At 33.4% G+C, this 14,590-nt stretch overlaps 1 long non-coding RNA gene across 1 annotated transcript; it reads right to left on the reverse strand.

The window, feature by feature from the left end:
- Nucleotides 1-4,964: 4,964 nt before the first annotated feature.
- LOC147073944 (uncharacterized) lies at nt 4,965-7,128 on the reverse strand. The gene is made up of 3 exons (XR_015070351.1): nt 6,879-7,128; nt 6,392-6,617; nt 4,965-6,277 (listed from the first exon to the last, which is right to left on the reverse strand). It is a non-coding gene; the product is annotated as an uncharacterized LOC147073944 (long non-coding RNA).
- Nucleotides 7,129-14,590: the final 7,462 nt, after the last annotated feature.

A 14,590-nucleotide genomic window follows, 5' to 3' on the forward strand; every position in this document is an offset into this window, starting at 1 on the left:
TTTAACAACTTCAAAGTCAAATTACTCAAAACTAGTATTCTCCAGTTAGTGTGTTCTGCCAGAACAGAGACGATATATAGACTCTAAATACCTAAATTATCGACTTACTAACTTTTGGCAGCAACCCCATGTATATACCATTAAAAATATTATGAGGAATTGATAATTTTTGTTGTTATTGTAAATTATTATTAAAAACCTAAAACTACGAATTTTTTGTGTTTTTTTATTGTAAATCATTTGTTTCTCCCTCCAATTTGACACTCCAAGTAAACAGCAGAAATCGATAGTCTAGCTCAATGTGTCCCAACTGGCGGTTCGCAGACATATCCTGCCGGTACGCAAATAGTAAAGTTGTCGCCCATTAAAAAATCAATTTTGATGAGAAATCAGTGGCTAAGCTTGCATATATGGTGGACATAGTAAATGAATTTAATTTTTCTCTACAGGGATTTTCCACAAATATTTTTATGCTAAAAATGAGGATCCTTGTAAAGGCAATCTATGGATTTATAATAGTCAGAAGCAGATTGATATTTGGAAAACTTTGTATGGGAACTCATATGTTCCCGAATGAATTTATTAATTCAGAGGTATTGATTCGACTTCTGCTTTTACAGTGATTTTTTTTAACACTACAACAGGGCTACAGGGCATGAGGTCCAATGCCAACAGTGTAGTGAAACAGTAGTGTATTCAATAATAGAATAGAAACAATCACAAACACCCAAGCTTTGAGAAAATCAGATAAATATTGTGAACTAACCGAGTCTAACTCAGAGCCCCCCAATGAAAGAACAGTGCCTTATGCACTGGACTACAAGGCCTCAATTGACCTCAGCTAAAAATGATTCTGTAGGTATTAAAACTTGAAAATTTTAATAAATCGTGTAGGTACGTTTTTACTATGTGGGCATATGTAGGGTAATGAATGAAAGAGGCAAGTATGATTTGGGTTGTAGCCTCATTGGAAAGATGGATAGGTATATTTTTTGTGAATTAAATTGAATAACCCAGCTCCACTCTGACCTCTTATTTCTCTATCCAACACAGGTAATTGGTTCTATATAATTGGATAATGGGTTCTATATAATTTAAAAAAATGTGTATGTATTATTAGGATTGTTAGTGTCCGTTTGTGTCATCCGTGCTGTCTTATTTTTTAGACATGTCGCGTCAGAATATTAAAGAAAATTTTGGGTGCCTTATATCAGGTCTGGGCAAACTTTTTGGATGAAAGGATGTCATTAGGAATATAAAATTAATAGCGATTAATTTCAAAATAAAAAAAATAAATGATTCTTTAATAGCCAAAAATTTCATGAGAAGAATGCATGTTTGCAACCTTAAGCATAGTGGTTTATGTGCATGGGCGCGATACCCGAGAGATGCAGGTTCGATTCCTGCGGGTTGTCTTACTTTTTTCGTTATAATTATTTTCTCAAAAGTGTTTTCAAAATTATGTATGTTCAATAATTAGAATGTTACATTCTTAAATCTTGTGAATTATTCGTTGAATAAAAAAAATAGTTAATTACGAATTAAGAGTGTTGTAAAATTTGCAGATTTCTTCTCGACAGTGCAATTCATGTAGGATTTAAATTTTATTTTAAAAAAGGCGTTGAAATGTAGAAAAAAGAAATACTTACTATATTATAATATTATTTTCATAAATACGATTAAAGCTCGCGGGCTCCCACAGAAATCCTACCTACTTGGTTTTCCCAGACCTGCCATTGATAGTTGCACTAATGCATGAGTTCTACCGATACGTCCTACAGAAGTTTCGTGTTGTAGATTGTCAAAAGGAGAGAAGCCAACCAGTTGCGAAGGCTGTTCGACAGTCAAATCATCCGAGTCACAATTCTCATCAATGAGGATCTGGTTAAGAAAAAGAATTAATATTCCATTATAAATTTCGTAATGTCCGAACCCGAATCTCCCCCTCTGTTGCTCGCCTGATATTTTAAGATATTTCGTGACGATTTTTGACCTCATATTTCTTTCCTTCGAAATATGTATGCTACTGCAGCGCTCGAAATGGAAAAGTTTACGAACCGGAGCGCTCGAGAATTTTTTGAAGATATAGTTATCAAATTTTATGTGTATTTTATAAAAAATAAGTGTTAGTTTTTTTGTTATATGCCATATCTAGCTCAGACGGTCAAATTATGTTATCCACGAGATGCACCGCGATTTCCTAACTAACGACTCGTGTGGCACCAGACGACATGACGTAATTGTGACGTCAGCCAATACACGCTCGAGGCATGCCGCCCAGCGCGCAGTGCTCACCGTAGATATTATTACGTTGAAACACCTATATGTGTATGGTGACAATGAATAGCGCCGCTGTCTGAGTAGCGTTATTTTCTCGAGTGCTATTTTCACTCCGGTAGTACGTCACAATGATGTCATATGACGTCATGTCGACCGGGAAGCTTGGACTCGCAAGTTCTAACATAGGGCCGCTGGAGCTATAATTTTTCCGATTTTACGAACAGGAACAGCGCTTCGGTGAGCTCCGATCATTTCGAGCCATGTGCTACGGTTTATTTAATAAACGACTAGGTAGGTATATTTAATAAATAATAGATATACCGTTTCAACAGTCTTAAATAATTAAATGCTTACCAAAATACCAATATACATAGTATAATATTTAGGCTTTACGAAAAATGTAATGTTATTCAAGAGGATTCCCGCGTGTTTCATTAATGCCCTTGAGGCAAGTCCGGAGTCAGCAGTAATTTCCAAGAATTTTATCGTGACTTCATCTCAGCATTGTTCGGATGTTATAGACCGCCGCGTTTCGATTCAAGATTCGCCATACGACCAGAGTAGAACAGCAATAATATGTAACTCATTAAATCATTATTGCTGGCATCATCATCATTATCATCAACAAAATGAATGCCTCCCTATAGCTCACTGCTTCACTCTTCCCGGTCCCTAGTTCTTCGAATAAGGAAACAGAGGCCTTATGTTATTGACGTAATTGTGACGTAATCTCAATACACGCATCGAGGCGAGCCGCCCAATCACACGGCTCACCATAGATATTATTATGCTGAAACACCTATTTGTGAATGGGGACAATGAATAACGCTAGTATTTGAGTAGCGTTAATTTCTCGAATGCTATTATCACTCCGGTAGTACGTCACAATGATGTCATATGACGTCATGTCGACTGGGCGACTTCAACTCGTAAGTTACAACATAAGGCCCCAGGAGTTTACATTGTGTTATCGCCTGTTAAAAACAGCCACTGAAACTTATGCGCAGGACTAGACGGTACCGACTTACGTGCGGTATAGTTTGTGAAATAAATATGGAACACTTTTACAGTGCTTTTCGGTTTGCGCTAGCTACAGTTTTCCCGTCCATACACACGGGCTTCCCGATACAATCCGGTTTACGTAGGCAAGCTCGCGATAAAGCTTGAGCGTGTTGAGCATTACGAATCTATCATTAAAGGCGCGTACACAGAAAAGTGGTGTGGGGGGTCCATTAAAAAAAAAATCAACTGCAAAATAACGCCCTTTTGCAAATACATTCCCTATACTCAGACACTCTAGTGGTTATCAAATGCGCGTAGCTTAACAGTCATAATTATTACTAAGATTGTGAGTGTCCGTTTGTATCGTCCGCGCGTCGTCTTATCTTTTACACATGCCTCATCGGAATATTTTAAGCAAACATTGAATGCCTTAGAAAGTTACACCGATTTATGAATACCACAAGTCTTGCGTGTCGTAGAATGCTGAGTCAAGTGGGGCTGACCTTCTCATGGTCTGTTTGACAGAAGAATAAGAAGACGCAATAGTCCATGTATCTAAATAATTTGAGGGTGTTTTTTCCGTTTGTGGGGGGCGGGGTCCGGACCGTAAAACCCCCACTTTGTGTGCTCGCTCGTATCATTTTAATCGTGCCTGAAGCGCCCCCGGAAATATCTCGTGGCGAACAGTTTGAACACAACTGTAATAGGTAATATTAAACATTCATTCATGTATTCAAAAATGAGTTACTTTTGAGATCAAGGCTAACATTTTTAGAATGTCATTGACAGAGCCCCAAAATGTTTGTCAGCATAAGTTATTCCGTTACGAGGCTCTACTTTTTGGGATCGTCGTTGATATGAAAAAATAATGAATTTTTCATATCTATTTAATAAATATTTGAATAACTCTAATCATTTAACTTAAATAAAACTTTCTTTTAGGGGAGTGCTTGATTGTATTTTTGATACAGTCGACCCCCCTTCACTCTCTGTAGGTACCACAATATCACAATAATATGACTGCGGTACAACGGTTGTCTTCTCGCCGAGCGATAAATTAAGGCTTATTGCAATTGAAGATCTTGGCATAAAAACAGCAAATGTCACAAAGGTCATTTTTTTCAGGAGAGGGTAAAAACATAATATCTTGGTTGTCAAACACATTTTTAATAATTTGACAATGAAGATTCATGGAGGAGCCTTATATGCACTGTATGTATGTAAATAAAATATCAAATTGATGTTTGTTAAATAGATATTTAAAAAGAAATGAATGTGACATTTGCTGTTTTTACACAATTTTTGGACCTTTGTCGTTTTTATAACAAAATTGAAAACATGGAAAAGCAAATAGTATGAATAAAATTATAATTTTATTAAATAAAACAAAAAATATATATTTCTGTTATTTTTTAATCATAATACTACATTTAAGAAGGCTTTGACACATCATAACCAATTATTAAGCTACGTACTTACATGTTTTAAAAAAATCTTCAATTAAATATTTAAAATAAAATCAATCATGTGCATATTACTACTGATTAGTCTTGATCACTCACACCTTCACTGTCTTCTTCAACGTTATCATTTGTATCATTGTCACACGGCAAATTTCATAAAATGATGCATTTATTGGATTTTGTAAATACTTAGTTAATTTTAAAATATCTTTTTTCTTTGCGCCTTTCAATGGAATTAAGCCATCATATGCTGGCTTAAATGCAATCGTGACTGGCATTTGATGTCTTTTCACTATATTGAATCTATCCCACAGTCCAGAGAAACTGAGATGTTTGCAAAGCACTTCTCCCTTACAATCCTTGTCTATTTTGTACATTCTAACTTGCCTAAGATGAAAATCTCTGCCGAAGGATGACTTAAAGTAAGGCTTTAACGTATCTTTAATATTTAAAAAATCTTTTTGCTCCGGTTTCTCCAGAATAAAGGGCCCAGGAGTTTTTCTGGCATCCAATACAACTTTATCCCAATCCTCTGGCACGTCTGCAAGGATTGTTTTCCTTGCACTGCTGAACAAATGAAAGTCAGCGTCATTTGGTAAAAATGTGTGCCCTCTGATAGGAAATATATGGATGACTCGTTCAATTTTTTTTAATACATGTACCACCATATACCAAAACCAAATCATAACAAAATTTTTGTTTTGTCCAGCACATCCGTCACTCAAAATATACAATGTTTTCGTGCCTGCTGGCAGATGGTGGTTTATGTAATGTAGTAACAAAGATGTTACATCATTTTGACCTCGTTTGGCGAATCCTTCATGATACGTGTACATATATACATCATTTCTGGCTAGGTCATGTATCCCAAAAATGTAATACCATAGCTGTCTGGAATAAAATACCGCATTTGTTACCATATTCGGTAAAGGCAAATTTTGCATAAAATCAAACGATATGACTGTGGTATCACTTGAACCACTTGCGAGTTCTTTTAATCTTCGCTTCGTTGTAGTAAACTGTTGTGCTTTAGCCAGGTGAAGTTGATAATCTATCTCAATCTTACGTTTTTCATCTTCAGAGAGATCGGGTAATTTCAGTTTGGTTGTAACTGAATCACAGTATGAACACGTATCGCTTCGAGGAGCTCCAAATGACAAATTATATCTAGTTGTAAATACTCTGTAGTATGTGTCATAGTTTAGTTGAAGCCTGTATTTACTTAAAAACATCTCGTGCATTTTCATAATAGTCAAATTTTCCGGAAGATACCTAACATTCTTATTTTTCGCGAAAGAATAATGACTTTGACGTGCCTTAAATGATTGTATATGAATGTGAATCAACTGAATCACTGATTCAGGCACTGCTCTTGGGCGATTTGGATGCTTTCCTCGTTTGTCCATAGGAGCCGAACCCGAAAATGTGATGTTGTCTTGAATACGTCGCAGCCGGGAATGCGTAATACCATGTATTGCCACAAATGCCTTCATACAGACTTCTTCGTTAATACCATCAGATGTAGATCGTATCTAAAGTAAATAAAGAGAAAAAATAATTAGTTTTTCAAACACATTATCATTAGGTATAATAGGTGTAATGCCTAATTTGAATGTACATTTTTTATTAATTCAATGAATACTCACTTTATATTTATATGATGCTGAATGCTTGAATATACCATGATCATTGACATCATTTATTATTATCGGAGTATTTTTTCTCGGACGTCTTCTCTTGATCGGTACTACTTCTATACATCCAGATATATAGCCATCTTGTTGATTTTTAGAATCCATTTCATAAAAATTCTCAAATATTTCTTTCCGTAAATCTTCATTTATTTTTGTAAAACAATGAAACCTCTTGCACCTGGAAACATAATAATCAATTAAGTACAATCCTACATAATATACTTTATTACAATCATACATACATTTACATAAAACAACATAGTAAATACAATGCTTTGCATTCGAAAGAAGTCATAGGTAGGTAACTTCAAAGTAATCACAGCCATTGTGAACTAAATTTAATCACACAAACTATTCAGCATGGTAAATATTTTAGTACGTATTAATAATGTATAAGTTTTTAATTGAATATATGTTATGAATACATAATTATTCCTACCTGCAATCTTCACCGATAACTTTTTTTGAGAGTCGTTTCCCAACATGATTGACATGATCACTTCCCTTTATTTTGGCGGTTTTTATTAATGTTTGCTTGGTTTTATTAACTTTTCTCTTACGAGGCGTTTCGGATGTCTGTATCCTATTACATTCCATGATAAAATATACAAACAATCGTTAAGGAACTTCATAAAATGGCAATGCCAATGACTGAACGAATGAAAGATAATTTTGACAGGTCAGGCACTAACAAGTATGGAATGTATACTAACGCCTAACGCCGCCTGGTGATAAAAGTGTGGAACTACTGGACCTTTGTTGTTTTCAAACAAAATTCCTTGGACTATTGCTGTTTTTAGAAAAGTGGCAAATTTTTGAGAGCGGATTTGAGGGACTTACGATTTTTTTAAAAAATATATCTTTGCACAGTTGTATGTAACCATACACAGGGAATATAGAAATGCAATAAAATGAAAATGGAAAAAAGTGGACATTTGATGTTTTTATGCCAAGATCTTCAATTTCATCAGCTTGGAGTCCTTTATTTCCGTGTCAGGAAACTTGTACGTATGCAGTTCACCGTCAAATGTTGTATGGAAAATATATGGCCGTATATTAAAGACCGTCCAACCTCTTTGGGTCGTATAGTACTGACACAATTAAAATTCATTTCTAAATAAAACACGGCTCTTGTCGGTTTACACTTGACAGGAAGCCAGCAGCAAACAAATTTAGAAAATAGCCGATATATTGGATTATTTGTTAGGTTAGGTTAGGTTTTCATTCCTGAATTCATGAATTTTGCCTAAATCAGCTATGAAAATTGGATTAACGTTCATATTGAATCTAATAAAATTGGAGACCGTATAGTATATAGTCATCGCTTTCCGATAGAACGCTCGCGGCGAACTGTGCCACGGTGAAATGTTTTACGTACAATTAACATGTAACCCTTTATTTATTTTCACCTCGTATTATTTTCTGTTTCCATCTCCATATGGTTTTCCCGGGCTATGTAAGTACAACACGCATATTTCCTTGACACGTTGCAATTTGCAATACTATAATTTTCTCAAGAGCGAATCCCACTGGTTATCGGTAGAGTCGAAGAACGCTGAATATGTTTATGACTTGAGCATGAATTTATTCCAAATACACCAGTAGAAGTGAATGGTTAAGAATAGTCATTATGCACTTGTTTTTAGATCCGTCAAACAAATATGGATACTTTTGACAGATACACCGATATATTTTTTTCGATGCCTACACCGATATTTTGAGTATTTTGTGGAAAAAGATTCCTCACAAACAAGCATCATTTGATACCGATACATGCAAGTATCGAGACTTTCTTTCGATATGAAAGCTCTACTTGTACCTAGGGTTGTCAAATCCGCAAGGATTTATTTCTGAAAAAAAATCGCATGAAAAATGAATTATATTAAAATTTATTATTTGCATTCATTGCGTATTTATATGGCCATTTTGTTTGTACCTATTGTTTCTGTTTGCTACCAATTGACTGTACCTAGAGTTGGGTATTTCCCGAGAAAATTTCAATCTCGAGATTCGGGATTTCCAGAAAAGAATTCTCGAGAATTCTCGAGATATCGGAAAATTTAAAAAAAACCTGTAAAAACAGACAAATTCCAAAAAAATATGATTTTTTTGGTACTGTTCGGTTAAAGCGGATACAGCGGAAAACGCATTTTGAAAATAGCCGATAAACTTGATTATTTGTTAGGTTAACCTAACCAAACCTAACCTAACCTAACCTAACTTAACCTAACCCAACCTAACCTAACCTAAACTAACAAATAATCCAGTTTATCGGCTATTTTCAAAATGCGTTTTCCGCTGTATCCGCTTTAACTGAACAGTACCATTTTTTTATTTATGTAAGAAGAAAAACAAATAGAAGTAGGAAAACAAAAATAATTCAAAACATTACTTATTAAAATGGAATTTCAAAAAACACAGACTGTCAATCGCTGCGTCTGACAATCGTGTACGATTTTGAGACACAAAATTCCCTGACGTTGGAAAATTGCGCTCATTTTGAGTCGAAGTGGCTTAATTGTGTTAAATGCCCCGATCAGTCTGTGAACGTTTTATGTTTTCTGTCTACTTTTTTCATATATAAAAATCGTTTTTCAATTAATATTTTATAATGAAGAAATCCCGATTCCCGAGAAAAGATTCTCGAGATCCGGGATTTCCTGAAATGTTAAAAATTTCAATTCTCGAGATTCGGGATTGAAAATCTCGAAAATTTCTCGAGAATTCCCGTCGGGAAATTCCTGAAACCCAACTCTAGCTGTACCTACTTGTCAGTGGCATTGACTTGTTAAGTAACGTTTGCTTGCGCATCTATTCTATACACAAGACTGCTTTCGGCCGCTATCTAGGATAGGAAAGTATCCAAGTATTAGCACTTATTGTAACGATAATTACAATAAGTTAGTTGTAATTGTTACAATAAGTGCTATGTTTTAACAGCACTTCTCTTGGCTGTGATAAATTTTAGAGTGAGATAGACAGTTTTGACAGTTCAGACAGTTACATTGCTAGAGAAATTATTTATAAACATAATTATGTACTCACATACAAACAGATTGCTACAAATAACGCGAATTGATGTAAGTATGTAATAACTATCCATAAGTAATTCAGTATGGTAACAATATCGAAGATCGATTAAACATAAGTAAAAAAGATTTAAATTAAATATAATAAAATACATTAAATTATTTGAATTATTCAAAATTCCTTTTTGTGTTCTTCAAAAACACTTGTAAAACTACATAATAATTATAAAAATACCAACAGTTTGTGTCAATATTGTTACAAAACTTCCACCAAACATTCCCGATTATAATATCCCTCTAATCATTTATGTCAAAAAGCACCAATTATTTATTCTGCTACAAGCTCAACAATAACTCAATAATAAAATCAAAAAACAATTACAGGGTGACTCGTCGTGCGAGTGAAAAAAACCATTAATCAAACGAGTAGTGTGCGAGTGAGTAACCCGGCACCTGGTGTAGCGCTCCAGACATCCAGTAGTTCTACCATCAACAGTTTAGTGCCTGGACTATATCCTTACGTCAACTATTCTAATCAAAACGTCCTCAAATACAGTTCACTTAAAATTATCGCCACCGACAATGGTTTATAGAAATAATATTCGATGGAATTTGAATTACCTAATTAAGAAATATAAATAGTGAATAAAGCGACAAACTAAATTTATGGCAACCCTGTTTATAGTTTGTTATTAACTTGCGCGTATATGCGAGTGTGAACTAAAAACGTGTTGGGATATCCCAAAAAAAAAACACAACAGAACTGGTTTTTTTTCTGACGCGACTGTTTATCGTGGCATGTCGAGGACCAGACAAAAATGTGTGTAGGACATGACACCGATACTTTCCGCTGAATTAACGTTAGCCGGCATTACAAATTTAATAAACAAAAAATCTAATAAAGGCAAATGCGTGGCTGGCATCGAAATGAGAATAGTAGCCCTTTACTGCATGATTTTTTTTTTGAAAATTTTAATTTTTTCTTGGTGTTAAAATGCCTTGTGAATGAAGAAAAAATAATATTTTTTTTTTCGAAAATTCCATTAAATTTTGTATGTTACTGCGTGGTGTCGATATTAGGAAATCCTTCATTTCAGTATGACAAAATACAAAACCAAATGATAACAATTATAAAAAACTAATGGACAAACCTTATTTGATGTGTAGATATTTTTATTCAACCAATTTCAATCTTCTGTACATTTTTTTTTATTTATTTACAAATGCGGATTTTCGCGTGCGTACGAATTCGTCAACTGTCAAAGCAGAAATGCAGAGACTATAATGCAGAAATGCTTTATTTCTTGAAATGTCCAAACAAAATTGGTAAAGTAGGATGTTTATGGTAAAACAGTTTTCTAGGCATCGAAAAAGGTATTATTTGATAATTTACACAGATGGCATTGGCTATATCGAAATAGTTTGAAATGTCGCAAATTTGCGACACTATGCAGTAAAGGGGTAGGTAATGCCAAAAAACGCTATGTCAAACTGCAACCAAATTCTGTTCTTCTTAGTACATACATGTTCACTCCTTAGATTAGTAGGTACATACATTATTAGTAGGTAGGTACTATAGATTTTTAAAACATTTTTTCTGATTCCTACCAAAATTGACATTTGTGTTCAGTATTGTTTGGCAAATCATCATGGAAAAATACACAGTCGTACAGCAATAATGAATCTGAACATACATAACTTGAAAACACCTCAGATATTATACATATATCTACCCATTAGAAAAAAAATCATATTTAAAAAAAATACGAAACCCGACAGGATTTGAACCCGTATAACCATTGGTGTCGAGCTAATCTGTGGATTAACCAATTATGCTACGAGCCTCCTATTTAATTACAACAATTTAAACTAGTACGTCATACATGAAATGCTTATCAAATTGCGTTATTATTGACTATCGGGTTTTGTGTATTAAATCAAGGAATATTAATTACCTTAATTACTAACCGATGCCCGGCTCTCGCCAACTGTTTTATATAACGTCTGCTTGAAATTGCTAACAATTTTTAATAAACCATTTCTTTTATTCAATGAATAATTCACAAGATTTTGAGAATGTAATATTCCCTATATTGAACATACATAACTTGAAGTTATGTACATTTCAAGTTATCGAATGTTACATTCTCAAAATTTTACATTGAATAAAGAAATGGTATATTAAAAATAATGAATCTATTCGAGTAATCCATTTCAAGCATTACGTCAAATTTATGGTCAAAATAATCGACATACAGATTCTACGAGTTACTATTCGTAATTTAATTTGAAAATTCGAGACAAACGCTAATGTTTATAATGCTAAGAATCCAACCCGTCAAAAAACGCAAAAGAACTGCTGAAAATATTGATGTTCTGAATGAAAATCTAGAACAATCGATTACACGTCGTTCTCAAGAACTTAGACTCTCTTATGGTACATGGAACATTCTTTATAAAGATTTGCATTTGAAGGTGTATAAAATACAATTAACACAAAACCTTTAACCAAATGACCATTTGGCGGTTTGAAATTTTGCTGATTAGGCTTTTTAGAGCAACTATAATATATATTTTTAACAAACAATTATTATAACAAACAAACAATAACAACAAATAATTCACAAGATTTAAGAATGTAACATTCTAATTATTGAACATACATAATTTTTGAAAACACTAGCATAGTGGTATGTCTATGTGCGTGGGCGCGAAACCCGAGAGATGCAGGTTCGAGTCCTGCGGGCTGTTCTAAATGATTTTTTCTATTGGTTTTAATATATTTTCTCAGAAATGTTTTCAAAAATTATGTATGTTGGATAATTAGGATGTTACATTCTTAAATTTTGTAAATTATTCGTTGAATAAAAAAGTAATTGATTAAAAATTATTAGCAAGTTCAAGGAAGCTACAACACTAAAATATCTTGGAATGATCCGTGACGTCGGTTAGTAAAGTAATACCTAATTTGATTTAAAATATAACAGCCGATAGCCAATAGTAGATCAATTGAAAAAACGCTTCAGAGAGTATTATAAGAGTCATTGGTTAAAATGTGTCGTAATTAAGTATGGTAGTTTTAGCAAAGTAGTATATGTGCGCGGGCGCGAAACCCGAGAGATGCAGGTTCAATTCCTGCACTTTTTCAAAAATATTTTTTCTATTGGTTTTAAAATACTTTCTCAGAAGTTTTTTCAAAAATTATGTGTAAATAATACTTAAATAATATATAGAAGGCATGGCGAACCTATGGCACGCGAGATGATTTTGCATTGCACGCGAATGTTTCATTTTGAAGAGAAAGTCATTACTATTTAATATTTTAAAAATGTGTTTTTTATAAAAAAAGTTTTATAAATAAATACCTAGGTATATAAATTACTTACTTACATAATATTAAAAAATAATGACAACATAGCAATGTGTATTTTCTTCGGTTTTTCATATTATGTTTACCAATCGATGCGCAAACGGAAACGAAATTAATGCATAAAGGACAAATCGCATTGTATAAAAAATAGCAGGCAAATCATTTTCAAGAATAATCATTATATTTAATGTAAATATACAATATAGATCGGTCCTTAGGATCAGGCAATTAAAAATAAAAATATTCAATCAACAAACCTTATGAAATTAATTATCGGCAGTCATTCAAATATAATAATTGCTTGTTATTTTGCCTAAAACATAATCTCTTAAAATGGAAAACCGTTCAGTGATGGAGAATATAATACGAAAGAAGAGTAGTTTATATGCTTCCGCGATGTCTTTTGAGAATTTTAAAACAAGGAACAAAATATTCAAAGAATAAAAGATATGCCTTCGGCTGAAAATACGATAAAAGATAGAATATCAAGAATTCAATTGTAATTTTCAAGCTATTTTAAAGAAATTTTGGCACGCGTAGGTAAAAAAGTTCGCCATCCCTGATATATAGGATATCTTATTAATTTATAACCCTATACTACATATTATTTATCTATTACCAAATTAGTTTCTGGCTATTTTTTGACAGCTTTCGGATCGCCAAGGTTCCACGAAATCCCCGGTTGGGAATCACGACTCTATTTAGTTGTTATGCTGGAATGTTTTCGCATTTTCATTTAAGCTGCAATAAATTGCGTGGCGCACCACGGGTCTTGTGTTGTGAATCACTGGTTTTGTCACGGTATAATGTTGTTGGGATTTTGCATACAATAATGTTGTGATTCGTTTATTTTTATGAAAATTTGGCTTGAAATAACGATACCTCCGAAACATCGTAACCAACATTGATTGTAATTAGTAGTAGGCAATGTTCCCTCTAAATGTGTCCGCACACATGTTTTCATCCCCCGCATAGTCCTCACACAAAAATATTGTTAAAAGAAAGTTTCCTTTGCCAGATTTTAATTTTGCTCGAATGCACGAAAACAATTCTTTGACTCATTTCTCGAAAGGCGGAAGGATGAAATTAATAAATACCTTAAAAAATATATGTTGTATTGAAAAATTGTATGTGCGTGTTTGTGGCGGGTGTGTGGGGCCCCGGGTGTTAATGATCCGCACACACAATAGAAAAATTAGAGGGAACGTTGGTAGTAGATACGTAAAATTTAAATTAATTTACATAAAACTAACATAACGTTTTCGAAATAATAATGACAAAAATATTTAAAAAATATGTTGAGTATGTACCTACAGATTAAAGGCATTTTCTCATTTAGAAAACATATGTTATCTATCTTTACTTATTATACTATATTGACACGATAGTATATTGAAAGTTGCCTTCACCTTAAATGAGATAAATACGACAAAATTTTAATTTTTTTTTTTACCTTTAAATATTTGGTCTACACTCGTAATTAATATTTGTAATATTATGTAACATTGGAGCAATCGCATAATCAGTTTATATACAAAAAATTAACTTATCAAATTCTTTTTTACACGTACCTAGTGAATTACCATAATATAATATAATCATCTCTCGGTCATATAATATTATCACCGAGAGAAGTGGAATCAGCTTAGAGACGCTTTCATCCAGCAGTGGATAGATTCAGGCTGATTATGAATATTATCGTCTATGCGAATAAATCTATAAAATATGGGCAATATTACGAATTGGTGTTAT

Source organism: Rhyacophila brunnea, unplaced genomic scaffold (genome assembly GCF_057557595.1).
Source record: "Rhyacophila brunnea isolate RB1 unplaced genomic scaffold, BYU_Rbru_1.0 scaffold_17, whole genome shotgun sequence".
Lineage (NCBI taxonomy): Eukaryota > Metazoa > Arthropoda > Insecta > Trichoptera > Rhyacophilidae > Rhyacophila > Rhyacophila brunnea.